At 43.9% G+C, this 17,016-nt stretch overlaps 1 protein-coding gene and 1 pseudogene across 3 annotated transcripts in view; one reads left to right on the forward strand and one right to left on the reverse strand.

Annotated features, from left to right (window-relative positions):
* The window catches only part of RNF128 (ring finger protein 128), a gene marked incomplete at its 5' end in the record, with an annotated part of 147,813 nt that overhangs the window by 81,690 nt on the left and 49,107 nt on the right, over positions 1-17,016 (forward strand). The window lies entirely within an intron of this gene.
* LOC308510970 (nuclear prelamin A recognition factor-like) lies at positions 7,612-8,948 on the reverse strand (annotated as a pseudogene). Its single transcript has one exon. The product of its transcript is annotated as a nuclear prelamin A recognition factor-like (transcript).

Raw genomic sequence — 17,016 nt, forward strand, 5'->3', positions numbered from 1 at the left:
TGCCAGTCAGGGCTCATGCTTGGGTTGGGGGTTTGATCCCCAGTGGAAGCAGCCAATCAATGATTCTTTCTCATCATTGATGTTTCTATTCTCTCTCCCTCTTCCTTCCTCTCAAAAATCAATAAAAATATATTTTGAAAAATTATTTGGGGTGACAATGTTACATTGTTGCTACAATGTACTGTGTAGTTAGACCTACAATGGCTGTATCTGTATTGAACATGTATAGACTTCTTGTCATTATTCTCTGAACAAAAACAGTATAACAACTATTTGCATAGCATTTATATTGTATTGGGTATTATAAGTGATCTAGAGATGATTTAAAGTATTTGGGAGGATGAGCATAGGTTATATGCAAATACTATGCCATTTTACATAAGGAATTTGAACAACGATGGATTTTGATATCCACAGGGGTCCTGGATCTAATCCTCCAATATTATGAGAGACAGCTGGATTGTCTCCAAAACCTATAGCAGAAGTATTTGGGGGTACAGGGAAGAAATAGAGGCAACTTGCTGTATTATATATGACTGTGTGCCTTTGTTTCATATGTTGGTTTAAAAGAATCCTATATAATAAAGAGGCAATATGCAAATTGACCATCACGTGCTCGCACGAGATGGCTGCCCTCATGTGTTCACAATATGGCCTCCCCCATGTGGTCACAAGATGGTCGGCAGGGGAGGGCAGTTGTGGGTGATTAGGCCTGCAGGGGAGGGCAGTTGGGGGCGACCAGGCCTGCAGGGGAGGGCAATTGGGGCGATCAGGCTGGCAGGGGAGCAGTTAGGCATTGAACAGGCTGGCAGGGGAGTGGTTAGGGGGTGATCAGGCTGGCAAGCAGAAGCGGTTAGGGGCAATCAGGCAGGCAGGCAGGCGAGCATTTGGGAGTCAGCAGTCCCAGATTGTGAGATCGGTCCTAAACCAGCAGTCAGACATCCCTTGAGGGGTCTCAGTTTGGAGAGAGTGCAGGCTGGGCTGAAGAACACCCCCCCTTGCACGAATTTTGTGCACCAGGCCTCTAGTCTATATAATAAAAGCCTAAGCACCCATTACGGTGGAACGACCTGAACAACCAGTCGCTATGATGTGCACTGACCACCAGGAGGCAGACGCTCAATGCAGGAGCTGCCCCCTGGTTGTCAGTGCACTCCCACAGGGAGAGTGCCACTCAGACAGAAGCCGGGCTCATGGCTGGCGAGTACAGCTGCCACAGCGGGAGCCTCTCCTGACTCTGCGGCAGCACTACTGAGCAATGGCAGCAGGTGCAGCAGGCTGGGATGAGTGTGAGCAGTGCAGCATCTGGTCCCAGATTGGGCTCCCTGGCCACCTGCTGCTTGGTGCACTGCTACATCCCTCAGGGGCTGTCTGACTGCTGAGGGATCCTGGATTGTGAGAGGGCAGAGGCCAGGCTGAGGTACCCTCTCCCCCGCCCCAAGGCATGAATTTCATGAACCAGGCCTAAAGGCTAATATGCAAATTGACTGAACAGCAGAACGACCAGCACTATGATGTGTACTGATCACCAAGGGGCAGGCGCTAAATGCAGGAGCTGCTCCCGGGTGGTCAGTGCCCCTGGGGCAACATTGCTCAGCCAGAAGCCAGGCTCAAAGCACCAAGGATGTCTGACTGACAGGTTAAGCCCACTCTGGGGAGCAGGCCTAAGCCATCAGCCAGACATCCCTCAAGGGCTCCCAGACTGCGAGAGGGCACAGGCTGGGCTAACGGACCTCCCCTCCCCTGCTCAAGTGCACAAATTTCGTGCACCAGGCCTCTAGTGATAATAATAAAAGGTGATTTTGGTCATCTTCACTGCCACTAACCCTCCTCCAGATAATTTATAACTATACAGAATATTAAGAACCATTGCTTTAACCAACAGCGAACCTATATTAATGCCTATTTCTTATTCTGAATAGACTAGAACTTAACTAAAGGCTGGTTAAGAGTATAACAACATATTAAAGAATTGTGCAGTACTGATTTGTTTGATCCTCAGTAAACCACAGACATTTTTTGAGAAACCATTTGTATATTTGTTGAGGAACAATTTAGAACTATTTTTCAATCAAGAAAGCTGCTATTAAGCACTCAGTTTACCTAACTTTGGTTCATCTTTGGCTGACAATAATTAAAAGGGGTGGGGGGAAGTGGGCAGAAAACAGGAATTTGAAGAAAGGCTAGTCTGGCTTAGAGAATTTCTTTTATTGGTTTCTTGAAAATGCCATTTAAAAATGCTTGGTCTTATAGGCTTCCATATCCTTCCTTGAAATACATTGACCTTCCCTAGTCGCTCAAAGAGTTTGGGCTATAGGGGGGAAAACAAAGCCTTTGAAACCTACTGCAGACAAAATGAATATTCAGAAGTCCACTTGAATTGATTTTAGATTTTCTAATGGAGTAAGTGTTTGTCAGAGAATTGTTGGAATTCTTTACACTTTGATCTTGTTCATTAAAGATGCAAGTGAATTCAGAAATGCTGACTCCATTTTTTATCAGAATGTTGGGCAGATTGAATGTGAGCTTAGTTTTAGAAGAGCTACTTTGGCCTCCAATTTTCCTTACTACTTGTAAGTTACTCATTGTGAATACTCTCTTTTCTAATATTAAAAGTGGAATACTGGTTGAAAGAGATACTGAACAGCTTTCCTCACCTCCTTGTATTTTGTATTTGAATGGTAATGTGCTGTACATATCTATTATCATGCTTAAAATATTTGATATATTGTAAAATATCTTAGAATATATTTTACATTTTAACATGTTAATATTTAAATGTGGAGGAAACGCCCAGAGTCATAGAACTTACTACATAGTTTGCATTTGATAAATATTTGTTCAATGAATTTGTCCATGTTCACAAATAAATAGTTAAAATTAAACAGAATCATAATATCATTACCTTTTAAAATTTTATGTTTCAATAACAGTTTTCATTTAATATTATTTTGTGTTAGCTTCAGGTGTACAGCATACTGTTTAGACAATCATGTGCTTTACAAAGTGTTCCCCCCAATATTTCCAGTAGCTATCTGGCACCATACCTAGTTATTACAATATTATTGACTACACTAGAGGTCCGGTGCACCCTCTCCAATATGGGACCCCTGAAGGGATCCCGGTGGAATCAGGCCTAAACAGGCAGTCAGACATCCCTCTCACAATCCAGGACTGCTGGCTCCCAACCGCTCGCCTTCCTGCCTGCCTGATTGCCCCTAACCACTCCCCTGCCAGCTTGATCAATGCCTAACTGCTCCCTGCCAGCCTGATTGCCCCTAACTGCCCTCCCCTGCTGGCCTGGTCCCCACACAACTGCCCTCCTCTGCAGGCAAGGTTGCTCCCAACTGCCCTCGCCTGCTGGCCATCTTGTGGTGGCCATCTTCTGTCCACATGGGGGTGGCCATGTTTGACCACATGGGGGCGGCCATCTTTTGTGTTGGAGTGATAGTCAATTTGCATATTACCTCTTTACTATATAGGATTCCTTATACTGTATTTTAGATCCTGGTGACTATTTTGTAACTTAACAATTTGTACTTCTTAATCCTTTCACCTTTTTCACCTGTCCCCCAACTCCCTTCTGGCAACCATCAGTCTGTTCTCTCTATCTGAGTCTGTTTCTATTTTGCTTGTTCATTTATTTTCTTCTTTAGATTCCACATATAAGTGAAATAATATGGTATTTGTCTTTCTCTGACTGAGTTATTGTACTTACATCATTAGCTTTTTGAAAGACATGAAAGGGGTTGGCCACCAGCAAGATCCAAGATCAAATTTCTATTTATTATGAATAACTAGAAAGGTTTTTTTGCCAGTAGGTCTGAGAAGAGACACCCTCCCTTTATTTATATTAATATTTTAATTGAATGATATTCAGTAACAGTAGTAAGAGTTGCTATACTCTATTTTATTACCTTTGTACCCAAGATAGGCACATGCTAAAACCTTTATTCATTGTTGAACATTTGAAATCGGAGTCTGTATTTCTTCTGTTGCTTAATTGTTACTTATTCCTAATATGTCCCTCTCCCCAAATACTTCAGAGTGAAAATGTGAAAAACTTAAGCCATATTGTGTTATTAATGATTTTGAAGTAGGAAATTTCAGGTGAACAAAAAATACAATATACAGATGATGTATTATAGAGTTGTACACTTGAACCCTATATAATTTTATTAACCAATGTCACCCCCAATAAATTCAATAAAACTTAAATAAATAAATAAATAAATAAATAAATAAATAAATAAATAAGTAAATAATTGAGTGACTGCTATATTTGTGGTGGTATCAAGGTAAGTGTGGTTTAAATCATACTGGACTCAGGAACTGGTGTTCAAGCAATTAGGGTTTAGATTAGCTATTCTTGACCATTAAATTGTCAAATATGAAGTATTAATACCAGAATTGTAAAAAATGTTGGGGGTTTTTGGGGAGAGTGGAGGGATTGAGCAAAGAAAAAGAAAAAAAGGAGAGAGAACTAATGGACATGAACAACAGTGTGGTGATTTCAAGGGAAGAGGTGAGTAGAGGTGGCAGAGGGCATAAAGGGAATAAATGGTGATGGGAAAAATAAAAAACACACTAGAATTGTAAAAAATGGCAGCTCTTTTTGATATTCAGCTTTGAAAATGTATTTATCAGATACAGTACATTAAACTTTATGAATAAATCCATAATTTATCTTTACAAGTTAGGCATTTAACTAATTTTTTTATGGTTTGCTTAATGATGTTGCCTAACAGTTTAGGAAGGAAAAGGGTATAACTGGGCTCACAATCACTTTTGAAGCAAAGTGCAGATTTAGAGAGATTCAAATGCTGAAATGACAGCTGTTCTGTGATCAGGGTTTAGGCCATAGCGGTTTCTTGTCCAATTAATGTCAGTTTTCATCATCAGAGACTTTTAGCATAGTTCCCTATTCACTGCGGTGGGGGTGGGGAGGGGGGGGAGAATGGGTGCTATGCTTTTTTGAAAAACAAAATGAAATTAATAGTGGATTTTGAAATTCTAGAAAAATAGAAGAAGAAATGTAGTCATATTCTTTTGCCAGAGTTGATTTTAGAAATTTAATACAGCCTTACTTTCTTCAGGCAAAAACTGCAACCCAGTGTTCTGATTCTCACTTTAGTGCTATTTTTGATGAATGGTGCTCCTACCCTGGCTCAAACTCTAGTCTATTTCTGGTTACAAATTTTTAAATAAAGAGCACTATTGAATTCAAAAATATCAAAACAAATACAGTTGTTTTATTTTACAAATTATTGGACACTGAAGGAAATTAAGTTTTCTATTTTACATAGGAAGAAATTCTAGTAAACCAGTATCATTTCAAAATGTGATTTGGAAATTCTTTTTTTCTACTACTGGAGGTGATAACAAATGTACACAATTCGTTTCACTGGTTTAGTCCATATTCTTCGTAGTAGTGAATGTCTTATATATAGGAGACATTTGCAGGTGCCTAGAGGGAAGACACTATATTTTATTCCTTTCTGTAACTCCAAGGCCTAGCACTGTGTCTGGCATATATATATAGATACAAGAAAAACCTTAATAAATGAAATTAGAGGTGCTATCTTTTGTATAATTGCTCGTATAAAAAGGTTAATTGAACTATACCTTGATTTTATTAGCACTGTGTCTTAATCAACTGATCTGTGCAAACCATATTTTGCTTCTTAAGCCTGGTATTTTCCAAAGGAGATAGTTGGTATAGTAAAATTTTGGATTAAAAGGTGGAAAACTTGGCAGCTTGTACATTAGTCTCTGTATTAATGTATCAACATTGGTTCTAAAGATCAACTGTAATGCCCTAGCTGGTTTGGCTCAGTGGATAGAGCATCGGCCTGCAGACTGAAGGGTCCTGGGTTAGATTGTGGTCAAGGGCACATGCACTGGTTGCGAGCTCGATCCCCAGTAGGGGGTGTGCAGGATGTAGCCAATCAATGACTCTCATCATTAATGTTTCTGTCTCTCCTCCCTTCTTCTCTGAAATCAATATATATATATATATATATATATATATATATATATATATATCTTCTATATAATTAAGAGCTAATTGCTAATTAGACTGAACAGCAGGATGACCTTCTGGACAACTGTCTGGATGACCTTCCTGATGAAGCCAGGGCTGTGAGGGCCGAGCCCCTTGCACAAATTTTGTGCATCGGGCCTTTAGTATATATGTATATAAAAGGCTAATATGCTAAGTATCCTTCCCTCCATCCAGGTAATGACGTCACGTAGCAACGCCCAGCTTCCTCTCCCTAGTGACAACAAACGTCCTTGCAGTTTCTTCAGCCCAGGAACATGACTTGCTTTATAGCCAGGTGGAAATACTTTACACTGTAGCCAAATGTTTTTGAAGTGTTTTCCCATGCCTCATCTCATTTGATCCTCACAGAAGTCCTTGAGTATGTAGATAGGAGACTCAGTGGAATCCTATTTTCTTTTCATCAGCCAGAAAACGAAGATTTAGAAAGTTTAGAAACTTGACCCGACTGAAAAGAAGTAAGAAATGGTGGACCTTAACAATAACGTCAGGTTTTCTCACTGCACAGAATGTAGTCAAAGATTGCTTCAGTTAAATATTTCACCCTTTGTTCTCCCTGCATGATCTATAATAATAATCTGCTTCATGTTGATATTTACTGCAGTGTTGCTGACAATTACCTGAAAAAGAAGTTGGAGTGCTTCACTGAGCTGGAAAAAGTTTAGCTAAATCAGAAAGCAGGTCTAATTAAACAAGGTTATTCTATATATACTAGAGGCCCGGTGCATGAAATTCGTGCACTGGGGGAGGGCCCTCAGCCCAGCCTGCACCCTCTCCCAGTCCAGGACCCCTCAGGGGATGTCTGCCTACTGGCTTAGGCAGGGTGTCTGCCTCTCCATTCTCCATCCTTCCATCTGTGACACCTGTCACCCTTGCCAGGCCTCCTCCAAAGTTAGCTCAACTCAATCCCTGAATGTAAAAGTGCACAGGGGGTTGGGGGACCTCCACTCCAGTGCCCCCTGATTCACAGCAACAGAACCTGGTAGACAGGACCTGATCTCAGGACGGTGGCCACAACTGCAGAACATAGATCTGTTTCAAGAAAAGTTGGGAATGCAGATTTTCATATGAGCCCCTATTCCAAAAGGTGGCAGTTTATTCACATTGTGGCAAAGACACCTTCAAGAATAACATAAGTGGTTAAAGTCAGGGCCATTTCCTCATCCATTCTCTCTAAGGCACCTGGACAGAACCAAGTCTCAGCTCTTCACAGGACACTTCTGGAGGTTTTTTTTTTTTTTAAGCCTAAAGGACAGTAGTCTGTCTTCATTCTTTTTCTTTGTTATTTTTTCATCATCGGATAAAAGGATATGTACATTGGGGCAATCCTCTCGAGATACAGTATTCCAGCTGCACCCATGTGATGATGACAGCGCCCCTTAGAGGGTGGGAGCTGACAGATGGGGAGCAGGGAATTCTGAAAACCAAAGCAATGACAGAGATGCTAAGCGTTCCTTCACGTGTCTGACACCCTTCTTCAGGCGGCCTGCAGGCCAGGCATCTGCTGGACCTTTATTACTTGATGTCCCGGCAGGCTGCCCTGGGCCCTACTAGGCAGTCTGCAGGGCCTCGTGGACCCAGGAGGAGTCGCCCCCTCCCCACCCCAGCCACTCCTGGTACAGCTCCTGCACATGGGAGCTGGTCTCCTGGGGCCACACCGGGATGGCAGCGTAGATGCCTTCCATCTGCCACAGCAGTGCCCTGTCTGCACACCCGTCATCCGCCTGGGCCTGACCCCTGACGCTTAGGCATGCCTGGCGCAGGCCAGGACCTCCACAACGTGGCAGGGAAAGTTGCCCCTCTACAGCTTCATGACTGCTTCTGGATGTTCTGAAAGCCTTAAGCAGCCTCAAAGCGTAGCAGAACCTCTCTGTCCCTTTCAAGGGTGACCTCCTAGAAGTCTTTGTTCCTCAGGGTGCGGTAGGAGAGCACCCACATCCTTGTTGAACAGCTCCTTGGCCATGTGCCTGAAGATGTGTGTCTGGTACCCGTCGGAGCTGGCACCCTCGTGGAGCCTCACATCCTTCTCCTTCATGTCTCCAAACAGCGTGTCCATGGTGGCGTCATTCGAGGCGAGGTCGCTTTGCTCCATTATCAGAACAATTTCACCTGAGGTTAAAACACCAGTCAGCACCCTGGGAACTAGTAAAGCTATGGGAACATTAGCTTTGGGAACATTTTCTCAAAGGGCCTCCAGTTTCTTGTCATAACACGGGCCACAGTGACGTGGAAAATCTTGTCTGGGGACAGGTTCTGCCATCTGGTGAAGTAATCCTTCACCAGAAAGCCCATGATCTGCTGGGGAGACTTGGCTGTGCAGAGGTGGGGGGTGATGGGGTAACCCAGCACATGCTCTCCATATCGGTCCCAGCTGGGGCAGGTGGAGGTCAGCAAGGGTAGCCGGAGCTCTTCGTCGCCGTGCTGGCAGTACCGATGCACAAATTCCTTCTGACTCTCCAGGATGCTGACATCCGCAGCTATCTTCATGTCAAAGACAGTGAACCCAAAGCCTTTTGAGAAAGCCGCAGAGCCTTCTGGATGCATCAGTGACACTGAGGCTGAATTTAGCACCAAAAGAAGGCAGGAACTAAGGACACACGGACACTGCCAGCACTTTGTGCTGTGAGGTATCACATTTCTTATTAAGGTTCAGAACACGGAAGAAGTCCTTGGTGTTCTCTTGAGAAACTTGGACTCCTTCCTCTGTAGTCACACAACTGTCACACGTCAGGCAGTCACTCAGAAATATCTTGGCATCGGCCAACTCATGGAATTCTCCCTTCTCTCCTTCTGAGCCGGACTCCGGACGTTGACTGTGGCATTCTCTTGGTCATCGGTTTTTGGTTTTTTTACTACATTCCTTCCATGTGCACTGATCACACATCATCTGGAGCTGGGCGGGTGGGGGCCAGCTCGAGTGACCTGGAGGAAGCAGAGGGAGAGCAGTCGGTCACCGCTGGTCGCCCCTGGTGCTGCTGGCAGTATCCTTTCTTCCTTGTGGAGCGGCTAGGGAGGGGAAGTGGCTGCAGTGCCCAAGGCCAAGTTCCTGGAGGCCGGCAGCACTGTGAGGATTGTGCCGGAGGCGCTGGTCCATTGGTGCCTGGCCTGTCCTCTTCAGATTGAACCTTCAAGACTACTAAGGGAGCCAGTCCCCAGTTCCGCCCCGCCTCCACCACTGGTTGATTGGAGTCTGAGAGCCAGGAGGCGGGACCAAGAGGCCTACCTTCCAGCTGCTCGCCAGTCCCCGGGCCACTCACTCCAGTTCCCTATTAACCATCTTCTGATCAATGGGAGCCTGCAGGCCAGGGGAGGAACCAAGTGGTCTGCCTTCCACCCACCCACTCAAAATGTCACTGCTGCCACAGATTCATTGGAGCCTGAGGGACCCCAGTTCCCCCATTAGCCATCACCTGATCATTGGAGCCTGAGGGCCTGGGGGGGAGGGGGAGGTGAACCGTCATCCATTCGGTCATCTGTTCGGTCATTACGGACACTGGGTTTTTATAGCTACACTAATAAAAGAGAAACATGCAAATTGGTGTCACTCCACTACACCCACAAGCCACACCCACCAGCCAATCAGGAGTGAGTATGAAAATTAACCCAACCAAGATGGCAGTGGCCACGGAGCTGGAGCGAGCAGGAGGCTTGGGTTGCCCCCTGCGATGGAGGAAGCCAAGCTTCCCACCTTCCCTGGCCAGCCCTCGGCTCCACTCAAGGCTACAAAGTTTCAATTATAGAAGATAAGTAAATCCCAAATATCTGCTTCCCTCTGCTCAAGGAGGCGCTGAAAAAAAAAGAAAAAAAGGAGGGGCTGGGAGCTTGGGTCACCGAGGGCCGTGGCCAGCCTGCAAAAAGCCATCAGCCCCTCACCCAGGCTTGCCAGGCACCCCAGTGGGACCCCCCCACCCTGAAGGGGATGTGGCCAGCTTGAAAACAGCCCTCAGCCCCTCATCCAGGCTGGCCACAAACCCCCAGCAGGGACCCTCACCTCATGGGGGCATGGCTGGCCTGAAAACCAACACAGGCCTCTCGCCCAGGCCACCCCACACCCCAAGAGAACACCCACCCTGATCCAGGATACCCTTCAGGGCAAACCAGCTGGCACCCACCCATGCACCAGGTCATTATCTATACTAATAAAAGGGTAATATGCTGATTAGACTGGGAGACCTTCCAGGAGACATTCCGGACATTCTTCTGGACAAAGCCATGGTGGCAGGGCCAAGGTAGAGGTGGTTAGAGACCAAGAGCGGAGGGCAGTTGTGGGTGATCAGGCTGGTGGGGGCCGGGGCCATTGGGGTAAGCAGACCAGCAGTCCCGGATTGCGAGAGGGATGTCCGACTGCCGGTTTAGACTTGATCCCTGTAAACCGGGATGTCCCTGTAAAAGTAGGACATCCTTCAAGGGGTCCCAGATTGGAGAGGGTGCAGGCCGAGCTGAGGAACATCCCCTCCCCCGTGCATGAATATTGTGCACCAGGCCATTATGGACACTGGGTTTTTATATATTAGGATAAAAGGCTAAGTTGACTCGCACATGCGTGATACATATAAAACTCTCGCTGGTGCCAATTGCATGCATGTACTTGATCTGTCATTGTCAATCATGAATTTGGTTGACACTTCTATTATAGAGAAAGGGAAATAGCAATATTAAAATATTTCTTCTTTTATTTTCACCAAAATAATATAGTTTTATTCTTACATGCCTGCATTTCCTCATGTCTCTCACAGAGTTCATTTGAATGGTCTGTTCCCTCTCACTAGCAAGGTTTTAGAGCTATGCAAGGATTTTTATTTACTGCCCTTGCTCTAAGGAGGGCATATATCTAGTCCTCAATGTTTTGACCTCTCTTATCTCCATCGCTAACCCAGAAAGTTTTAGGACAGCAGTGTCCAGTAGAAATATGTGAGCTACATAGGTAATTAAAAAAATTTTATTGTCTAAAGTTTTATATATGTCTCTTTTTCCCCCAGTTGACTACCCTCCCAGCCATTCCTGCTCCGGGCAAGCCCCCACTGCTCCAGTGTTCATTTGTTATGCTAATATGCATGCATACAAGTCCTTTGGTTGCTCTCTAACTTCCTCTCCCTTGCCATTTGCCTCTGGATCTATTCTTGTTCATCAAATTATGTTAATTATATCCCACATATGAGTGAGATCATGTGATATTTATGTTTCTACTAGAGGCCCAGTGCATGAATTCGTGCACAAGTGCGGTCCCTCAGCCTGGCCTGCAGGATCGGGCTGAAATCGGCTCTTCAACATCCCCCAATGGGTCCAGGATTGTGCAGGCCAGGCCGAGGGACCCCACTGGTGTACAGGAGGTTGGCCAGCCGGGGAGGGCCTGCAGGAGGGCTGCAGGGTGTATCTGGCCCGTCTCACTCAGTCCCAATGGGCTGGACCCCAGCAGCAAGCTAACCTACCAGTCAGAGTGTCTGCCCCTGGTGGTCCATGCATGCCATAGCGACTGGTCCACCAGTTGACTGTCCCCTCGTGGTCAGTGCACATCATAGCGAGTGGTTGACCATCCTTAGCATATCATTAGCATATTATGCTTTGATTGGTTGAACAGACGACCAGACACTTAGCATATTAGACTTTTATCATATAGGATGACTGGCTTATTTCACTTAGCATAATGCTCTTCAGTTCCATCCATGCTGTTGCAAATGGTAAAAGTTCCTTCGTTTTTTTAGCAGCATAGTATTCCATTGTGAAGATGTACCACAGTTTTCTAATCCAGTTATCTGTTGATGGGCACTTAGGCTGTTTCCAAATCTTATCTATGGTAAGTTGTGCTGCTATGAACATAGGGGTGCATATATCCTTTCTGATTGGTGTTTCTGATTTCTTAGGATATATTCCTAGAAGTGGGATTACTGGGACAAATGGGAGTTCCATTTTAACTTTTTGAGGAAACTACATACTGTCTTCCACAGTGGCTGCACCAGTCTGTATTCCCCCAGCAGTGCAGGAGGGTTCCTTTTTCTCCATGCCCTTGCCAGCATTTGTTGTTTGTTGAATTCTTGATGATAGTCATTCTGACAGGTGTGAGATGGTATCTCATTGTTGTTTTGATTTGCATCTCTCAGATGATTAGTGACTTTTGAGCATGTTTTCATGTGTCTCTGGCCCTTCTGTATGTCCTCTTTTGAAGAGTGTCTATTTAGATCCTTTGCCCATTTTTTGATTGGATTGTTTATCTTTCTTTTGTTAAGTTGTATGAGTTCCCTGTAAATGTTGGAGATTAAACCCTTATCAGTGATAACATTGGCAAATATGTTCTCCCATGCAGTGAGCTGTCTTGTTGTTTTGCTAATGGTTTCTTTTGATATGCAGAAGCTTTTTATTTTGAAGTAGTCCCATTTTGTTTATTTTCTCCTTAGTCTCCATTGCCCTAGGAAATGTATCTAAAAAGATATTGCTATGACATATATCTGCTATTTTGCTGCCTATGGAGTTTTGTAGGATTTTTTGGTTTCCCATCTTACATTTAAGTCCTTCAGCAATTTCGAGATTGTTTTCATGTATGGTGTAAGTTGGTGACCTAGAGTCATTTTTTTGCATGTATCTAACCAAATTTCCCAACACCATTTATTGAAGAGACTATCTTGCTCCATTGTATGCTTTTGCCTTCTTTGTCAAATATTAATTGAGCATAATGGCTTGGGTCCATTTCTGGGTTCTCTGTTCTATTCCATTGGTTTGTATGTCTGTTCCTGTGCCAGTACCAGGCAGTTTTGAGAACTGTGGCTTGGTTAGTATAGCTTGATATCTGGTATTGTGATCCCTCCAACTTTGTTCTTTCTTCTCAGGATTGCTGTGGTTATTCGGGGTATTTTTTATTCTAGATGAATTTTTGGAGAGTTTGTTCTAGATCTTTGAAATATGCCGTTGGTATTTTAATGGGAATTGCATTGTATCTTTAGAATGTTTTGAGTAGTATGGACATTTTAATGATGTTGATCCTACCAATCCATGAACATGATATCTTCTTCCATTTGTTTATGTCTTCCTCTATCTCTTTTTTCAATGTCCTTAGTTTTCTGAGTAGAGGTCTTTTATGTCCTTAAGTTTATTCCTAGGTATCTTAATTTTTTTGGTGCAATGGTAAATGAGATTTTTTTTTCCATTTCTCTTTCTGTGAGTTCCTTATTGGTGTATAAAAGGCCACAGATTTCTGGGTACTAATTTTGTATCCTGCTACATTGCCAAATTCATTTATTAGGTCTAGTAGTGTTTTGATTTTGTCTTTGGGGTTTTCTATGTATCGTATCATGTCATCTGTGAATAAGGACAGTTTTACTTCTTTTCTAATTTGGATGCCTTTTATTTCTTCTTCTTGTCTCATAGCTAGGCTAGCTCTTCCAGTACTATATCGAACAGGAGTGGTGAAGTGTCTTATTCCTGTTCTTAGGGGAAATGAGTTTAGTTTTTCCCCTTTGAGTATGCTGTTGGCTGTAGGTTTGTCATATAAGGCTTTTATTATATTGAGGTATGATCCCACTATTGCCAATTTGCTGAGAGCTTTTATCAAGAAAGAGTATTGGGCCAAAACCGGTTTGGCTCAGTGGATAGAGCGTCGGCCTGCGGACTGAGGGGTCCCAGGTTCGATTCCGGTCAAGGGCATGTACCTGGGCTGCAGGCACATCCCCAGTAGGAGATGTGCAGGAGGCGGCTGATCGATGTTTCTCTCGCATCGATGTTTCTAACTCTCTATCTCTCTCCCTTCCTCTCTGTAAAAAATCAATAAAATATATATATATATAAAAAAAAGAAAGAGTATTGGATTTTGTCAAATGCTTTTTTCTGCATCGATTGATATGATCATGTGATTTTTGTCTCTCAATTTGTTTATTTGATGTGCTGGGGTCTTTTTTGCATTTACAGTGGTTCAGGAATCTGGAGAAGGGCTATGAATGAATTAATAAAGAGACTAGAAAAGAAATATGAATTTGGAAGTCATTTTGGGGTGCCAGACGGAAACTTAGTTCTAGTGACTAAGCTCTTTGAATCTCAAGCCCCCTGTTTTTTTACTCCCACACTAGAGGCCCGTTGCACAAAAATTTGTGCACTTGGGGGGGGTCCCTCAGCTCAGCCTCTACCCTCTCACAGTGTCCCCTCGGGGAATGTCCACCTGCTGACTTAGGCCCACTTTCCGGTGGATCAGGCCTAAGCTGGCAGTCAGACATCCCTCTGGCATCCCGGGTGCCCTCAGGGGATGTCCACTTGTGTAAGCTGCAGTCAGACATCCTTAGCACTGCTGAGGAGGCGGGACAGGCCCCTGCTACCACTGCTGTGCTGGCAGCCATCAGCATGGCTTGTGGCTGAGCAGAGCTCCCCCTGTGGGAGCACACTCCTGCATTGAGCGTCTGCACCCTGGTGGTCAGTGAGTGTCATAGTGAGCAGTCATTCCCAGTCGTTCTGCTGTTAGGGTCAATTTGCATATTACCCTTTTATTGTATAGGATAGAGGCCTGGTGCATTGGTGGGGGCCGGCTGGTTTGCCCTGAAGGGTGTCCCAGATCAGGGTGGGGGTCCCACTGGGGTGCCTGGGCAGCCTGGGTGAGGGGCTGAGGGCTGTTTGCAAGCTGGTCAAGCCCTCCCGTGGGGACCCTCACCCCATTGGGGTGTGGCCAGCCTGGGTGAGGGGCTGAGGGCTGTTTGCAGGCTGGCCACACCCCCTTAAGGGTGAGGGTCTCCACTGGGGTGCCTGGACAGCCTGGGTGAGGGGCTGATGGCCGTGTTCAGGCTGGCCACCCCCCCCCCCTGGCAACCCAAGCTCCCAGCGTCTCCTTTTTTTCTTTTTCTTTTATTTCTGGGATGTATTTATCCTCTACAATTGAAACTTTGTAGCCTTGAGTGGAGCCCAAGTCAGCTGGAAGCCTGGGTTGCCCATGGCAACCCAGACTCCCAGCCCCTCCTTGAGCGAAGGCCACTGCCAGCTGGAAGCAGGTATCTGGGATTTATTTATCTTCTATAATTGAAACTTTATTGCCTTGAGTGGAGCCCAGTGCCAACCAGGGCAGGCGGGAAGCTTGGCTTCCTCCATCAGCAGAGGCAACCCAAGCCTCCTGCTTGCCCCAGCTCCATGGCCGTCGCCATCTTTGTGACGGAGTGATGGAGTGATGGTTAATTTGCATATTACTCTTTTATTAGATAGGATTTTGCACTATAGCAAAGCAGATATACATATCAAAGATAAGGTCTGGTAAACAATAAAGGACAATCAGGTTGGGGGAAACTGCCCTCAGGTGTATATGCAGATTATCAGCCCTGCTGAATATAGAAGCCCATCAAACTTTTGAGGACTTTTCACATTTATTATGACCTGCTGGACTTAGCCTCCAGCAGTGATGTATCACACTTATTGATTTGCAGATATTGTACCATCCTTGTATCCTTGGAATAAAATCCACTTTGTCATGGTGTATAATCTTTCTAAAGTAATGCTGATTCTGATTTGCTAGAATTTTGTTGAGGATTTTAGCGTCTATGTTCATCAAGGGTATTGGCCTGTAGTTCTCTTTCTTTGTGGTGTGTTTATCTGATTTTGGGATTAGGGTGACACTGGCTTCATTGAAAGAGCTTGGAAATGTGCCTTACTTTGAATTGTTTGGAATAGTCTGAGGAACATCAGTTTTAATTCTTCTTTGAATGCTTGGTAGAACTCTCCTGTAAAGCCATCTGGACCAGAGCTTTTGTTTGCTGGAAGATTTTTGTTCACTGCTTCAATTTCTTCAGTAGTCATTGGCCTAGTCAGGTTTTTTTATTATTATTATTCCAGATTGTGTTTTGGGACCTTGTATTTTTCTAAGAATATGTCCATTTGGTCTATGTTGTCCATTTTGTTGGAATAGAGTTGTTCATAGTATTTTTCATAATCATTTGCATTTCTGTGGGATCGGTTGTTACTTCACCCCTTTCATTTTTTATTTTGTTTATTTGGGTCTTCTCTCTTTGCTTCTTAGTGAGCCTGGCTAGAGGTTCATCAATCTTGTTTATCCTTTCAAAGAACCACCTCTTGGTTTTTTTTATCTTTTGTTTTATTATTTGTTTGTTTTTTTGTTGTGTTTTATTTTTTTGGTCTCTATGTCATTTATTTCTGCACTGTTATTTATTATTTCCTTCCTTCTGCTTATGCTGGGATTTTTTTGTTGCTTTCCTTCTAACTCTTTGAGTTGTAGGGTTAGATGATTTATACCATTTTTTCTTTTTTTTGTTTTTTTTGTTGTTGTTGTTTTGTTTGTTTTTTTTAGGTAGGCCCTTAGAGCTATGATATTCCCTCTCACGACTGCTTTCACTGTGTCCCATAGATTTTAGATTGTTGTGTTTTCATTGTCATTGCTTGATATGATTTCTATTTTCTTGAATTTGAAGAGACTTTGCCTATGTCCCAATATGTGGTCTATCTTTGAAAATTACCCATGTGCACTTAAGAATAATGTGTATTCTGTGGCTTTGGGGTGAAATGTTCTGAAGATGTCAATTAACTCCATCTAATCTAGTCAGTCATTTAGGATTGCTGTTTCCTTGCTGATTTTTTTGTTTAGAGGCTTTATCCAGTGGTGTTAGTGGGGTATTAAAGTCCCCTACTATGATTGTATTGCTGTCAATCTTTCCCTTGATATTCTCCAGAAGTTTTTTTTTTATGTATTTGGGTGCTTCTGTATTGGGTGCATATATGTTTACCAGAGTTATATCTTCTTGTTGAATTGCTCCCTTTAGTATTATGAAATGGCCTTCCTTATCTCTTGTTATGGCCTTCACTTTGAGATCTAATTTGTCAGATATAAGTATTGCTACCGCAGGTTTTGTTTTGTTTTTCATTTCCATTTGCCTAAAATACCTTTTCCATCCCTTTACCATCAGTCTGTGTAAGTCTTCTGTTCTGAGGTGGGTATCCTTTAGACAGCAGATATCTGGGTCATGTTTTCTTATCCACTCAGC

Source organism: Myotis nattereri (assembly GCF_964212035.1).
Source record: "Myotis nattereri genome assembly, chromosome: X".
In the NCBI taxonomy this organism is placed as follows: Eukaryota; Metazoa; Chordata; class Mammalia; order Chiroptera; family Vespertilionidae; genus Myotis; species Myotis nattereri.